At 39.2% G+C, this 12,993-nt stretch overlaps 1 pseudogene; it reads left to right on the forward strand.

Annotated features, from left to right (window-relative positions):
- The first annotated feature begins 8,782 nt into the window (after positions 1-8,782).
- LOC148777670 (mitogen-activated protein kinase 8 pseudogene) lies at positions 8,783-10,108 on the forward strand (annotated as a pseudogene).
- Positions 10,109-12,993: the final 2,885 nt, after the last annotated feature.

The following is a 12,993-nucleotide window of genomic DNA, read 5'->3' on the forward strand; positions in this document are numbered from 1 at the left end:
ATTGGTAGGAAATGTAAAATGGTTCAGTCACTATGGAAAATAGTTTAGCTATTCCTCAAATAGTTGAACATAGAACTACTGTATGAAATTCTGCTCTTATATGTATACCCAAAGAATTGAAAATAGAGACTGAAACAAATACTTGCGCATTAATGTTCATAGGGGCACTATTCACAATAGTCAAAATATTCAACCCAAATTCAGTTCAGTCACTCGGTCATGTCCGACTCTCTGCGACCCCATGAATCACAGCACGCCAGGCCTCCCTGTCCATCACCAACTCCCGGAGTTCACTCAAACTCATGTCCATCGAGTCGGTGATGTCATCCAGCCATCTCATTCTCTGTCGTCCCCGTCTCCTCCCGCCCCCAATCCCTCCCAGCATCAGACTCTTTTCCAGTGAGTCAACTCGTCACATGAGGTGGCCAAAGTATTGGAGTTTCAGCTTTAGCATCAGTCCCCCCAATGAACATCCAGGATTGATCTCCTCTAGAATGGACTGGTTGGATCTCCTTGCAGTCCAAGGGACTCTCAAGAGTCTTCTCCAGCACCACAGTTCAAAAGCATCAATTCTTCGGCAATCAGCTTTCTTCACAGTCCAACTCTCACATCCATACATGACCACGGGAAAAACCATAGCCTTGACTAGACGGACCTTTGTTGGCAAAGTAATGTCTCTGCTTTTTAATATACTATCAAGGTTGGTCATAACTTTCCTTCCAAGGAGTAAGCGTCTTTTAATTTCCTGGCTGCAATCAGCATCTGCAGTGATTTTGGAGCCCCCATAAATAAAGTCTGACACTGTTTCTACTGTTTTTCCATCTATTTCCCATGAAGTGATTCATCTGCAAATAAATGGATTTTTAAAATTATATGAATACAGTGGAATATTTGTTGTTTTTTTATTTAGATGCTGTCATATTCAACTCTTTTGTGAGCCCATGGAATATTGCTCAGCCATAAAAAGGAATGAAGCACTATTACATGTTACAATGTGAATGAACTTTGAAAACCTCATGCTAGCTGAAAGAAACCAGACACACTTGTTCACATGTAGGGACTTCCCTGGTGGTTCAGTGACTAAGACTCTGCACTCCCACTGCGAGGGACTTGGGTTTGATCCCTGTTTAGGGAATAGATCCCACATACTGCAATTTAGAGTTCCCATGCCACAACTAAGACCCAGTGCACCCAAATAAATGAATAAGTAAATTTGTAAACTATTTAAAAAGAGACAACCTTAGGTCACATATAGCATGATTTCATTTCTAGGAAATATTCTGAATATGTAAATCCACAGAGACAGAGAGCAGATTGGTGGTTGCCAGTATGTGGGAGGTGGCAGGGAACATAGAGAAACTGCTTGATGGGCACAGGGTTTTATTTTGGGGTGATGAAATTTTTTTTTAATATTTTTGACTAGATAGAGGTTGTGGTAAATTGTGACATTACAAATATATTAAAGATATACCAAATGAATGCAGAGTTCCAGAGAATAACAAGGAAAGATAAGAAGGCCTTCATAAACGAACAATGCAAATAAATAGAGAAAACAATAGAATGGGAAAGAAAATTAGAGACTAAGGAAACATTTCATGCAAGGATGGGCATGATAAAGGACAGAAAGACTAAGGACGTAACAGAAACAGAAGAGATTAAGAAAAGGTGGCAAAAATACACAGAAGAACTATACAAGAAAGATCCTAATGACCCAGATAACCATGATGGTGTAGACACTTACCTAGAGCCAGACATTCTGGAATGTAAAGTCTGATGAGCCTTAGGACTGCATTACTATGAACAAAGCTAGTGGAGGTGATGGAATTCCAGCTGAGCTATTTCAAATCCTAAAAGATGATGCTATGAGAGTGCAGCACTCAATATTTCAGCAAATTTAATAAACTAATCCATGGCCACAGGACTGGAAAAGTTGTTTTCATTTCAGTCCCAGAGAAGGACAATGCCAATTGTCTGTACAATTGTTTGTACTGTACAATTGTGCTCATTTCATCTGCAAACAAAGTTATGTTCAAAATCTTTCAAAGCTAGGTTTCAGCAGTACATGAACCAAGAATCTCCAGATGTACAGGCTGGGTTTCTAAGAGGCAAAAGAACCAGAGGTCAAATTGCCAACAATCTTTTGGATCATGGGGAAAGCAAAGGAGTTCCAGAAAAACATCTACCTTTGCTTCATTGACTATGCTAAAGCTGTTGACTGTGAGGGTCACAACAAACTGGAAAATTCTTAAAGAGATGAGAATACAAGACCACATTACTTGTCTCCTGAGAAACCTGTATGCAGGTCAAGAACAATAGTTAGAACTGGACATGGAGCAACTGACGGGTTCAAAATTGGGAAAGGAGTACATCAAGGCTGTATATTGTCATCCTGGTTATTTAACTTATATGCAGAGTACATCATGCGAAATGCTGGGCTGGATGAAGCACAAGCTGGAATCAAGATTCAGTTCAGTTCAGTTCAGTTGCTCAGTCATGTCCAACTCTTTGACACCCCATGGACCGCAGCACACCAGGCCTCCCTGTCCATCACCAACTCCTGGAATTTACCCAAATTCATGTCCATTGAGTCGGTGATGCCATCCAACCGTCTCATCCTCTGCCATCCCCTTCTGCTCCCACCTTCAATCTTTCCCAGCATCAGGGTCTTTTCAAATGAGTCAGTTGTTCGCATCAGGTGGCCCGAAATATTGGAATTTCAGCTTCAACATCAGCCCTTACAATGAATATTCAGTACTGATTTCCTTTAGGATGGACTAGTTGCTAGGAGAAATATCACCAACCTCAGATATGCAGATGATACTGCTCTAGTGGCAGAAAGTGAAAAGGAACTAAAGACCCTCTTGATGAGGGTGAAAGAGGAGAGTAAAAAAGCTGGTTTAAAACTCAACATTCAAAAAACTAAGTTCATGGCATCTGGCCCCATCACTTCATGGCAAACAGAAGAGAAATGTGGAAGCGGTGACAGATTTTTTTTTCTTAGGCTTCAAAATCACTGTGGATGCAAACTTCGGCTATGAAATTAAAGAATGCTTGCTCTTTGGAAGGAAAGCTGTGACAAACCTAGACAGTGTATTCAAAAACAGATACATCACTTTCCTGACCAAGGTCTATATAGTCAAAGTTTTCACATCTGTACATGACTACTGGTGAGAGTTGGATTATAAAGAAGGTTGAGCCCGAAGAGCTGATGCTTTTGAACTGTGGTACTGGAGAAGATTCTTGAGAGTCCTTTGGACAGCAAGGAGAGCAAACCTATCAACCCTAAAGGAAATCAACCTTGAATATTCATTGGAAGGGCTGATGCTGAAACTGAAGCTCCGAAACTTGGCCACTTGATGCAAAGAGCTGACTCTTTAGAAAAGACTCTGCAGCTGGGAAAGATTGAAGGCAAAAGGAGAAGGGGGCGACAGAGAATGAGATGGTTGTATGGCATCACTGACTCAATGGACATGAGTTAGAGCAAACTCTGGGCAATAGTGGAGGACAGAGGAGCCTGGCATGCTACAGTATGGACTTGCAAAGAATTGGACATCAGTCAGTGATTGAACAACAAAAACAAGATGCATTAAATGCCATTGAGTTGTTCACTTTAAAATGGCTAGTTTTATTATGTGATTTCACTTCAATTAAAAAAAAAATGTGTCATATCCAGGATAAGCATTTAATTGTTGAGTGTGAGAAACTAAAGAGCTTTCCTCCCTAATATGGCAACTGCCAGTGTTCAAGAGAGTAAGTACTACATTCATCTAAGTATTTAGACTGAATGGCTATGTGACTAAGATGAACAAAGGCTCTTGCAGAACCTTGGAAAGCAAGTAAATAGAATGTGAAAACTTCTGTTGTTTTAAGCCACTGAGATATCGGGATTGTTTGCCCTGCAATATAACCTCGTCTATCATAATTGATGGAAGTGCTGCTAAGAACTATAAGGTGGTGTGAGGTTCATAAAACAAGGGACATAATCTGAAGGATTCCTTAGAGAAGTTACATTAAAGTGAGCTCTGAAGGGCCGATCAAAAGGACAAAGGAGAACATTTAAAAAAGAAAAATGTTATGTGCTAAAGCTCTAAAGTGGATGAGAAGATGGCACATTCATAAAATGTGGTGCAAAAGTTGAAAGCAAAAGGAAGAATGGTATGTAGGCAGTGAATACAGTAAGGTAGAAAGGAGAAGATCAGGCAGTGTCTTTAAGCCTTGTTAAAGCTTTTTGGTTTTATACTAAGAACAATAGAATGTCTAAATGGTTTTAATGAAAATGTTGACCTAAAATAAGTAGACTGCCAGATATTTCTCCAGAAGAATGAGTATTTTCAGAATAAGTAGAGAATTGTAATTTGGGGTCAGCAACTATAGTGAGGCTCAGTGGTAGAGAATCTGCCTGCCAATATAGAAGACAAAGGTTCAATCTCTGGGTCAGGAAGATCCCCTGGAGAAGGAAATGGCAACCTACTCCAGTGTTCTTGCCTGGAGAATCCCATGGACAGAAGAGCCTGGGGGACTATAGTCCATGGGGTTGTAAAAGAGTCAGACATGACTTAGCAACTAAACAGCAATAAAACATTCAAGTCCCAAATGGCAAGGGAAGGAAAACTCTTTTTATCAGGAGAAAAGGATGTTGGGAGGGCTGTAGTAAACAAAGAGTCCACAACTTTTCATTGGCTGAGTCCTTGTCAGGAAAGGAGTCTTTCCTCCTTCTGTCAGGCTCTGCTCTTGTCATAGCCCTGGGAACTCCCACTTCTGGCATTCTAACTCTATTTAACTGAAGTTTCTGTTGGTTAATTTTACGAAAAGTTATGACCAACCTAGACAACATATTAAAAAGCAGAGACATTACTTTGCCAGCAAAGCTCCATCTAGTCAAAGCTACAGTTTTTCCAGTAGTCACGTATGGATGTGAGAGTTGGACCATAAAGAAAGCTGAGCATCAAAGAATTGATGCTTTTGAACTGTGGTGTTGGAGAAGACTCTTGAAAGTCCTTTGGACTTCAAGGAGATCAAACCAGTCAATCCTAAAGGAAATCAGCCCTGAATATTCATTGGAAGGACTGATGCTGAAGCTGAAGCTCCAACACTTTGACCATCTGATGTGAAGAATTGACTCATTGGAAAAGACCCTGATGCTGGAAAAGACTGAAGTTAGGAGGAGATGGGGAAGACAGAGGATGAATGGTTGGATGCCATCACCGACTCAATGGGCAGGAGTTTGAGCAAGCTCTGGAAGTTGGTGATGCACAGGGAAGCCTGGCATGCTACAGTACTTGGAGTTGCAAAGAGTCGAACGTGACTTAGCAACTGAACTGAATTTTACAAAAATAATAATGATAATAACAACTAATACCTCTTGATTACTATTATGTTTCAGTTACCATTCTAAGAATTTTGCAAGTATTGTTATTTAAGCTTCTGCAAAAATTTTTTGAACTATTTTTATTCTCACCTACTTTATAGATAAAGACTACGAAACAGAGAAGTTAATGTTTTCTGCCTATTTTTTTTTTTGCAAAATTTGAAAATGATAGAGCCATGATTTAAAACTAAGAAATATAATTTTAAGGTCACAGCAAGACATTTTATATTTATATTATATTTCGAAGCTTCAGATCTGAAAACACCCCTTTTTTCCCAATAACAGGCAATGATTCCTTTTAGTGAGGAGTCATATTTAGAAACTAAAATCTGGTCACTAGTTTTCTCAATGGTACTGGAGAGTCATTGCTTCTAGAACACTTCAGAGAACAAAATTAGAAAGTTATATCGTTTTCAAACCTAGAGCTTATATTGATATTGCCTGTTTAAATTTAACATTATGATTTTCTCCTATTTTATGTTTGTATCTCATTTCTCTTGCACTTTACTCTTAATGTGCTTTCTTATTTGCTGTATCCTATAACACAAAAACAGTTAAGTATATTTTTCAAAGGTCAATGTCAGAAAGAACAAAGTGGGGCTAATGTTCTTGATTAAAAATGACTAAAAAACCAGAAAACCAAATATAATGGATGAATATTGATTGGATTCTGGGTAGGAGAAACAAACAAAAAAATCATCAATAAAAAGTTTTGGGTACCCTTGGGGAAAATGGTATTGTAAAATTATAATTAATGTTTGTTGGTGGGGTAACAGATTGTGGTTACCCCGCAATCTACCAGGGAGACTCCCCTTCTTCCTAAGAGATGATAGCTTGAGATATTTAGAAGTGATGTATCCTGGTATGTCGAACTTAGTTTTCAAGTGGTTAGATAAAAAAGCATAAATATATGCAAAGACAATAGAAACGTATAAAGTAAAAGGAACAATTTCCTTTTAAGAAATAATTTTCTTAAAAAAATTTAAAAAACAGCTGATTCCATGTCTGAAGCAGGGATATGCCAAATAAAAACAAATCTGGACTTAAGAAAATACTTCAGTTATAAAGAAAATCTAGTGCAATGGGGAAAACACTCTGATCTCAGGAATCTGTAAATATTTAAAAATGAAACAGAGAGACTTCCCTGGTGGTCCAGTTGTTAAGAATCTGACTTGCAATACAGGGGATGCAGATTTGATTCCTGGTCAGGGAACTAAGATCCCACATGTCACAGAGCAACGAAGCCCAAGCAGTGAAACTACTGAAGCTCACAAGCCTCGGCCAAAACTACAAGAGAGCATACATGCCACAACTCTTGAACATGCATACCACAACTAGAGGGTCCATGCACCACAACGAATGATCCCACATGACACACAAAGATCCTGCGTGCTGCAGCTAAGACCCAATGCAGCCTAAGAAATAATAAATAAATCTTATAAAACCAAACATAAAAAAGGTTTTCTTTTGTAGGATAAAGGAAGGGAAGCAGAGATAAGCTGAATTTTTAAGGGAAAGCTGGATAAGCAAGAGGAAAGACCAGTAACATGTGATAGGAAAAGGATCCAGCTGTGGTCAGCTGATTGCCAAGAGAAGCTGATAAGAGGGCCACATTCCATTTCTCTTGTACATGCTTGCTCAGGCTTGGGGCAAGGATTCAGGATCCGATAGGGAAAAAAAAAAGTGAAGTCTTACTAAAGTTTGATCAAGACAAAGTAAAGGGTAAGGAATGGGCAATTGTCAAATATTTGATTGGAAAATACTTTCTAAGGTCATTTTTAAATGTCCTAGTTTTACATGAAGAGTCTACCACTTGAAAAGTTCGTGAAAATGGCACAACAAAAAAATTACACACAGAGGGCTTCCCTGGTGGCTCACTGGCAGAGAGTCCACTTGCTAATGCAAGAGATATGTGTTCAATTCCTGGTCCAGAAAGATCCCACATGCCACGGAGCAACTAAGCCTTTGCGTTGCAACTATTGAGCCTGTGCCCTAAAGCCTGGGAACCACAACTACTGAAGCCTGTGCACCCGAGAGCCCATGCTCTGCAATAACAGAGTAGCCTCTGTTCACCACAACTAGAGAAAAACCCATGCAGCAACAAAGACTATGCACAGCCAAAAACAAATAAACAAGTAAAATGACAAAATAAATATTTTAAAAAATTACAGGCACAGAGACATCAAAACAAATATGGATAAAATTAATAGTGAATGAATCTATATGAATACAGTTATTTATTGTATTATTTGAATTTTCCTCTGTATTAGATTTTTTTTTTTAGCTAATGAAAAGTTGGGAGGAATACATCCAAAGAGACATTTTACAAAATATTTCAAGGGTTTAGGAATAAATCTAACAAAAGGTATACCTTTGGGGGGGGGGGCGGAATATAAGCTCATATTGAAATACGTTTAAAAAAATCTAGAGATGTACCATGATTTTGAGTAAGAAGGATTAATCAATTATCTTTAAAATCTTCTAAGATTAACTTATAACTTGACAAACTGGTTCTAAAATTATTATTAAAGAGCAAAAAGGGCCAACCACAGTAAAATACTCTGCTTAAAAAAAAATGCAGTATTAGAAACAAAAGACCTATATATAGAAAACTATAAAACACTAATGAAAGAAATCAAAGAGGACACAAATAGATGGAGAAATATACCATGTTCATGGATCAGAAGAATCAAGCAATCTATAGATTCAGTGCAATCCTATCAAGCTACCAATGGTGTTTTTCAGAACAAATAATTTCACAATTTGTATGGAAATACAAAAAACCTCGAAAAGCCAAAGCAATCTTGAGAAAGAAGAATGGAACTAGAGGAATCAACTTGCCTGACTTCAGACTATATTACAATGCTATAGTTATGAAGACAGTATGGTACTAGCACAAAGACAGAAATATAGATCAATGGAACAAAATAGAAAGCCCAGAGATAAATCCACGCACCTATGGTCAGCTTATCTTTGACAAAGGAGGCAAGACAATCTCTTTAACAAATGGTGCTGGGAAAACTGGTCAACCACTTGTAAAAGAATGAAACTAGAATCGCGGAGGCGGGGTCCTGCGCGATGACGTGAGCGGGCGTGCGCGGTGACGGCCCGCGTCCCTGTTACTCAGCGGAGCAGCGGAGGCCGGTCGATGCGGCCCAGATCGCGGAGCCGCCAGCAGTGCTGGGTAACGGCTGCGGAGACCGCCGAGACGGCGCCGGTTCCCGCCGCCTGACTTTCCTGTCGCCATTCGCTGTGCTGCCGGGAACTGTTCAGTATTGTACCCAACTGGAGTTTGAGGGCAAAGAGAAATACCCTCTAATGGAAGAAAATACTTTGACTGAACTATAACAGATGTACCTTTAAATCAGAAGATTGTATAAGTGATGTGTGTTAAAGAAGCTTCGTGGTGAATTTTTGGATGAAGCCATTAAATTAATTGCTTGCCACCATGAGCAGAAGCAAGCGTGACAGCAATTTTTATAGTGTAGAGATTGGAGATTCTACATTCTCAGTCCTGAAACGGTATCAGAATTTAAAACCTATCGGTTCAGGAGCCCAAGGAATAGTATGTGCAGCTTATGATGCCATTCTTGAAAGAAATGTTGCAAACAAGAAGCTAAGTCGGCCATTTCAGAATCAAACTCATGCTAAACGTGCTTACAGAGAGCTAGTTCTTATGAAATGTGTAAATCACAAAAATATAATTTGCCTTTTGAATGTTTTTACACCACAGAAATCCCTAGAAGAATTTCAAGATGTTTATATAGTCATGGAGCTCATGGATGCAAATCTTTGTCAAGTGATTCAGATGGAACTAGATCATGAAAGAATGTCCTACCTTCTCTATCAGATGCTGTGTGGAATCAAGCACCTTCACTCTGCTGGAATTATTCATCGGGACTTAAAGCCCAGTAATATAGTAGTAAAATCAGACTGCACTTTGAAGATTCTTGACTTTGGACTGGCCAGGACTGCAGAAACTAGTTTTATGATGACACCTTACGTAGTGACTCGCTACTACAGAGCACCTGAGGTCATCCTAGGCATGGGCTACAAAGAGAACGTTGACATTTGGTCAGTTGGGTGCATCATGGGAGAAATGATCAAAGGTGGTGTTCAGGTACAGATCATATTGATCAGTGGAATAAAGTTATTGAACAGCTTGGAACACCATGTCCTGAATTCATGAAGAAACTACAACCAACAGTAAGGACTTATGTTGAAAACAGACCTAAATATGCTGGATATAGCTTTGAGAAACTCTTCCCTGATGTACTTTTCCCAGCTGACTCGGAACACAACAAACTTAAAGCCAGTCAGGCAAGGGATTTGTTATCCAAAATGCTGGTAATTGATGCATCTAAAAGGATTTCTGTAGATGAAGCTCTTCAGCACCCGTATATCAATGTCTGGTATGATCCTTCTGAAGCAGAAGCTCCACCACCAAAGATACCTGACAAGCAGTTAGATGAGAGGGAACATACAATGGAAGAGTGGAAAGAATTGATATACAAAGAAGTTATGGACTTGGAAGAAAGAACCAAGAATGGAGTTATACGGGGGCAGCCCTCTCCTTTAGCACAGGTGCAGCAGTGATCAATGGCTCTCAGCATCCATCATCATCATCTTCTGTCAATGATGTGTCTTCAATGTAAACAGATCCGACTTTGGCCTCGGATACAGACAGCAGTCTAGAAGCATCAGCTGGGCCTCTGGGCTGCTGTAGATGACTACTTGGGCCTCGGGGGGTGGGAGGGATGGGGAGTTGTTTAGTCATTGATAGAACTACTTTGAAAACAATTCAGTGGTCTTATTTTTGAGTGATTTTTCAAAAATGTAGAATTCATTTTGTAGTAAAGTAGTTTTTTTTTTTAATTTCAAGTGATGTAATTTAAAACTTAAGTTATATTTTAAAACAGCAAGAGAACTGTGTATTTTTGCTGTAATTAACTGTATAATGTAAACCATGCTGGAATCAAGATTGCTGGGAGAAATATCAATAACCTCAGATATGCAGATGACACTACCCTTATGGCAGAAAGTGAAGAGGAACTCAGAAGCCTCTTGATGAAAGTGAAAGAGGAGAGTGCAAAGGTTGGCTTGAAGCTCAACATTCAGAAAACAAAGATCATGGCATCTGGTCCCATCACTTCATGGGAAATAGATGGAAAAACAGTGGAAACAGTGTCAGATTTTATTTTTTGGAGCTCCAAAATCACTGCGGATGCTGATTGCAGCCATGAAATTAAAAGACGCTTGCTCCTTGGAAGGAAAGTTATGACCAACCTTGATAGTATATTAAAAAGCAGAGACATTACTTTGCCAACCAAGGTCCGTCTAGTCAAGGCAATGGCTTTTCCCGTGGTCATGTATGGATGTGAGAGTTGGACTGTGAAGAAGGCTGATCGCTGAAGAATCGATGCTTTTGAACTGTGGTGTTGGAGAAGACTCTTGAGAGTCCCTTATACTGCAAGGAGATTCAACCAGTCCATTCTAAAGGAGATCAACCCTGGATGTTCATTGGAGGGACTGATGCTAAAGCTGAAACTGCAATACTTTGGCCACCTCATGCGACGAGTTGACTCACTGGAAAAGACTCTGATGCTGGGAAAGGTTGGGGGCGGGAGGAGAAGGGGACGACGGAGAATGAGATGGCTGGATGGCATCACCGACTCTGTGGACATGAATTTGAGTGTACTCCGGGGGTTGGTGATGGACAGGGAGGCCTGGCGTGCTGTGATTCATGGGATCGCGGAGAGTCGGACACGACTGAGCGACTGAACTGAACTGAACTGAACTGAATTATTTTATCATGGTTTAAAATTTTTGCATATTTGCTTTATCTTATGCTGCTGATTTTTTTTTTTACTGAATTTGTAAGATTTTGTTTATCAAAGCAACTATTATGTGGTGACTTGCCTATATCATGAATTATTTAAGATTTTATAGTTTTTTTTATTAGAATTTATTTCAAATGTTTTGTTCATGATACTATCCTTTAGGGTTATGTGCTTATCAATGAAATAACCCCAGAGGAGTGAGGGAAAATAACCTGTAGCCAGTTATATTCAGGAATAACTACTGTAAATGATGAACGTGTTTAAAAAAAAAAAAAACCTCCAATATTTGCTACTTGCCAATTCTAATTTAGTTACATACAATTGATAGGTAATCCTATGTGAATTTTGGCAAAAGCCCCATCATCTAAATGGCAGAATAACTCAGAGCATGTCTTTGAAAGTGTTGGGCGTCTACCACCACCTTCCTATCCCCGTATCCCACCCACCAACAGTACAATAAGAGAATATGGTGTTTTCTGCAAACTTGTGGCATGCTCAAAGCTTATGATCATGTAAAGTCAAGAGGGTACTTCATGAATAATACATTTCAATGCAAATAAACAGATGGTTCACCTTTAAAAAAAAAAAAAGGAATGAAATTAGAACACTTTCTAACACCATACACAAAAATAAACTCAAAATGGATTAAGGATCTAAATGTAAGACCAGAAACTATAAAACTGCTAGAGAAAAACGTAGGCAAGACACTCTCTGACACAAACCACAGTGAGATCCACTATGACCCACCTCCCAGAGTAATGGAAATAAAAACAAACTAATGGGACCTAACTAAACATAAAAGCTTTTGCACAATGAAGGAAACTATAAGCAAGATGAAAAGACAGCCTTTGGAGTGGGAGAAAATAATAGCAAAAGAAGCACCTGACAAAGAATTAATCTCAAAAATATACAAACAGCTCATGCAGCTCAATTCCAGAAAAATAAATGACCCAATCAAAAAATGGGCCAAAGAACTAAACAGACATTTCTCCAAAGAAGACATACAGATGGCTAACAAATACATGAAAAGATGCTCAACATCACTCATTATCAGAGAAATGCAAATCAAAACCACAATGAGGTACCATCTCACACCAATCAGAATGGTTGCTATCAAGAAGTCTACAAGCAATAAATGCTGGAGAGGTGTGGAGAAAAGGGAACCCTTTTACACTGTTGGTGGGAATGCAAACTAGTACAGCCACTATGGAGAACAGTGTGGAGATTCCTTAGAAAACTGGAAATAGAACTGCCATAGCAATCCCACTGCTGGGCATACACCCTGAGGAAACCAGAATTGAAAGAGACATGTGTACCCCAATGTTCATCACAACACTGTTTAAAATAGCCAGGACACAGAAGCAACCTAGATGTCCGTTGGCAGATGAATGGATAAGAAAGTTGTGGTACATATACACAATTGTGGTACATACACACAATGGAATATTACTTAGCCATTAAAAAGAATTTGAATCCATTCTAATGAGGTGGGAGAAACTGGATCCTATTATACAGAGTAAAGTAAGTCAGAAAGCAAAATACCAATACAGTATATTAACGCATATATATGGAACTTAGAAAGATGGTAACAATGACCCAATATGCAAGACAGCAAAAGATACACTGATGTAAAGAACAGTCCTTTAGACTCTGTGGGAGAAGGTGAGGGTGGGATGATTTGAGAGAATAGCATTGAAACATGTATATTATCATATGTGAAACAGATCGCCATCCCAGGTTCAATGCATGAGACAGGGTGTTCAGGGCTGGTGCACTGGGATGACC

Source organism: Moschus berezovskii, chromosome 6 (assembly GCF_049115385.1).
Source record: "Moschus berezovskii isolate FMDL1 chromosome 6, NW_MosBer_1.0, whole genome shotgun sequence".
NCBI lineage: Eukaryota > Metazoa > Chordata > Mammalia > Artiodactyla > Moschidae > Moschus > Moschus berezovskii.